This window comes from Artibeus jamaicensis, unplaced genomic scaffold, assembly GCF_021234435.1.
Source record: "Artibeus jamaicensis isolate MK-2021 breed Jamaican fruit bat unplaced genomic scaffold, CSHL_Jam_final contig_525, whole genome shotgun sequence".
Taxonomy (NCBI): domain Eukaryota; kingdom Metazoa; phylum Chordata; class Mammalia; order Chiroptera; family Phyllostomidae; genus Artibeus; species Artibeus jamaicensis.
In genome coordinates this window covers 3097074-3101348 of record NW_026521874.1, presented here as the reverse complement: position 1 = coordinate 3101348, position 4275 = coordinate 3097074, and positions in this window count along the sequence as shown.

The following is a 4275-nucleotide window of genomic DNA, read 5'->3' as shown; positions in this document are numbered from 1 at the left end:
GGGAGGACCAGCTGCTGGGCCACGAGGGTCCAGCCCTTCGGAGTTCCGAGTTTCCTTGTATTGGCGTCGGGTTGGCAATAAAATGCACTTCGACTGTTGTCGCTGTGCCCCAGTTAGGGGCTGTGCCGGGGCTGTTCATTTCTCTGGGGCTGGGACGAGGCTTGGGGACCCACTTAGTCTCTGCAGGTGACGACACAGCGCTTGGAGCCACAGCGACCCTGGCCAGTGCTGCTGTGGTTCTGCCAGGAGTGGGCCGGGCAGTTTCTGCGGGAGGTTTGCAGCTGGAGGTCCCGGACACTCAGGACCTTTCTCTGCTGCCCCCGGCGACCCCCCAGCCTCGGTTCCCAGCCGCTCTGGTTGCCGATCCTGCCCACCCCCAGCTCTGTGGCAAACCAGGCCTCGTGGGAAAGGAAGGGGTGACTGGCTCCTGGCCAGTCTCAACCGAGTTGTCCACCCCCACAGCCTGTCCACCTGAGAGACCTTCACAGGAGCACGGCTGGCTGCCCGGCACCCGTCCCCAGTAGTGTCCCCCTGGGGAGGGGACACTCCTGCCCTTGCCCACCACCCTCAGACACCCCTCCCCAGGCCAAGCATTTGGAATAGAAGGACTATGAGGGTGTGTGTGGGTGGTCAACTTGGCTGGCTCCCGCCCAGCTGCCAGGACTGCCGCCGTGTGGCCCCACACAAGGGGACTGAGGCACAGGTGGGTCAGGCGTGAAAGCGCCTTGGAAACTAATCTCTGTACGTGGGGAAGGTGCCCTGTATTTTTGTTATTTTTTAGCAAAAATTTACTGAGTACCTTTCCTATGCCAAATATCATACTAGGCACTGGGGGTACAGCAGCAAATGAAACAAGGTCATCAATGTCACAGGGCTTCTCTTACAAGGAGGAAAGAGACAATATACTGGTGAATAAACAATTCTTTTTTTTAAAAAAGGTTTTATGGGCCCTGGCTGGTGTAGCTCAGTGGATTGAGCACGGGCCTGCGAACCAGATAACCGCGGTTCGATTCCCAGTCAGGGCACATGCCTGGGTTGCAGGCTGGTTCCCTGCAGGCCAGTTCCCAGCAAAGGCAACCATACATTGATGTTTCTCTTCCTCTCTCCTTCCCTTGCCCTCTAAAGATAAACAAATAAAATCTTAAAAAATAATAATAAAAAAATAAAAATTAAAAAAGGTTTTATGGCCCTGGCTGGCGTAGCTCAGTGGATTGAGCGCGGGCCTGGGAACCAGAGAATTGCGGTTCGATTCCCAGTCAGGGCACATGCCTGGGTTGCAGGCCAGTTCCCAGCAGGGGATGCATGAGAGGCAACCACACATTGATGTTTCTCTCCCACTCTTTCTCCTTCCCTTCCCCTCACTCGAAAAATAAATAAAGAAAATATTTTTTTAAAAAAAGGTTTTATGTATTGCTCTGGCTGGTGTGGCTCAGTGGATTGAGTGCCAGCCTGTGAATCAAAGGGTCTCTGGTTCTCTCTATAAATAAATAGAGTCTTTAAATAAAAAATAATAATAAAATAAATTTAAAAAGGCCAGCCCTGACTGGTGTAGCTCAATGAATTGAGTGAGGGCTGCGAACCAAAGGGCCATGGGTTCGATTCTTAGGGCACATGCCTGGGCTGGGGGACAGGTCCCCAGTAGGGGGTGCACGAGAGGCAACCACACATTGATGTTTCCCTCCTCCCCCACTTCCCCTCTCTCTAAAAATAAATACAGTCTGCCTTGGCTTGTGTAGCTCAGTGGATTGAGCACAGGCTGCTAACCAAAGGGTCACAGGTTTGATACCCAGTCGGGGCACTCGCCTGGGTTGCAGGTCAGGTCCCCAGTGGGGGCCATGTGAGGTGCAACCATACATCAATGTTTCTTTCTCCCTGCCTTCCCCTCTCTAAAAATAAAACCTAATAAATGAATGAATGAATAAAAATAAATAGCATCTTAAAAAAGGCCAGGGAGTGGACGCTTGTCTGAGGCCACACAGTGGCCAGGAGCCAACCAAGCTGACCACTGCCCCCCCCCCCCCCCACACACACCTGCACTCTAAAAAAAAAAAAGATTTTGCCCTGGCTGGTGTGGCTCAGTGGATTGCATCCGGGCATGCGACCCAAAGGGTCCAACGTGCCTGTGTTGTGGGCCAGTCCCCAGTAGGGGGCGAGCGAGAGGCAACCACACAGGGATGTTTCTCTCTCACCCTGTCTAAAAATCTTTAAAGAATTTTTTGACTTCCACCAAGATGGAGGCATAGGTGGAGACGTTGTGCTTCCTCACACAACCAAGTTAAGAGATAACTAAATATTAGCAACAGAAAACACAGCCAGAACACAGAAAATTGAACTTTTCGGAAGTCTTATAACAACAAATTCTTCAGCCTGACCGGTAAGAGGGGCGAAACCAGCAGCTGGAGGAGCGGGGTAGCAAAGGAAAACTCGGTCGGACGGACTAGGGCGCCCAGAACCCAGGCGCAGGGTTGGACCTGGTGGGCAACTCAGCGAGCGACCGCGGGGAAACAGCGAGGGAGCAGGGCTGCGGGTTGACTGTGGTCGCGCATTCATGTGTGGATAGACGAGCGAGGGAGTGGGCGACTGGACGAGAGCCAGCAGCCCCAGCAGCAAGCAGCGGTGGATGGCACCGCCATTTCCCCGCTCTAACCCCACCTCCACATACAGCATCATAAACCAGCGACCTAAGTGGCCCTGCCCCAGCGAACAACCTAAGGCTCTGCTCTTCACCCACCTGCGAGAAACAGCAGAGGGGGCCGCCATTTCCCTGCTCTGACCCCACCTCCACATAGGGCGTCATAACCCAGCGACTCTGAGTGGCCCGGCCCAGGTGAACCACCTAAGGCGCTAATCCTCACCCAGCTGTGAGAAACAGCAGAGGGGGCCCCCATTTCCCCGCTCTGACCACGCCCCCACGTACAACGTCACAACCCAGTGACCTGGGAGTCCAAGGCTCTGCTCCTCATACTTAACGGGCAGGAACAGACCAAAAATGGCTCAAGAAGATCTCAAAGCCCCAGAGCCTATAAATCTAAGCGATGAAGAAATAGCATAACTCTCAGACGCACAGTTTAGAACACTGGTGATCAGGATCCTCACAGAACTGGTTGATTATAGCCACAAATTAGACAAACATATGAAGGCAAACATATGAAGGCAAATTTCAAAAAATTGAAATGAATGGAATTGCACAGGAAACCAATAGCGATGAAAAGGAAACTGGGACTCAAATCAATGGAGTGGACCAGAAGAAAGCAAATAATGGCCAAACAGAAAAGAGTCAAGAAGCAAGAATTCAACCCTGGCTGGCATAGCTCAGTGGATTGAGCGCGGGCCTGGGAACCAGAGTATTGCGGTTCAATTCCCAGTCAGGGCACATGCCTGGGTTGCAGGCCAGTTCCCAGCAGGGGACGCATGAGAGGCAACCATACATTGATGTTTCTCTCCCACTCTTTCTCCTTCCCTTCCCCTCTCTCGAAAAATAAATAAATAAAATATTAAAAAAAAAAAGAATTCAAAAAAATGAGGAGAGTCTTAGGAACCTCCAGGACATCTTTAAACGCTCCAACATCTGAATTATAGGGGTACCAGAAGGGGGAAAGGCACAGCCACCAGTGGAAAACTTATTTGAACAAATAATAAAGGAGAATTTCTCCATTCTGGCAAAGGAAATAGACTTCCAGGAAATCCAGGAAGCTCAGAGAGTCCCAAAGAACTTGGACCCAAGAAGAAACACACCAAGGCACATCATTACATTAGCCAAGATTAAAATGAAGGAGAGAATCCTAGAAGCAGCAAGAGCTAAGAGGACAGTCACCTACAAAGGAGTCCCCATCAGACTGTCAGCTGATTTCTCAAAAGAGACCTTACAGGCAAGAAGGGGCTGGAAAGAGGTATTCCAAGTTATGAAATCCAAAGACCTACAACCAAGATTGCTCTATCCAGCAAAACTTTCATTTAGAATGGAAGACAGATAAAGTGCTTCTCAGATAAGATCAAATTCAAGGAGTTCATCGTCACCAAGCCCTTATTATATGAAATGTTAAAGGGACTTATCTAAGAAAAAGAAGTTAAAAAAACATGAACAAAGCCCTGGCTGATGTAGCTCAGTGGATTGAGCACGGGCCTGCTAAAAAGACAATCGCAGTTCGATTCCCAGTCAGGGCACATGCCTGGGTTGCAGACCAGTTCCCTGCAGACCAATTCCCAGCAAGGGACACATGAAAGGCAACCATATATTGATGTTTCTCTCCCTCTCTCCTTCCCTTCCCGTATAAA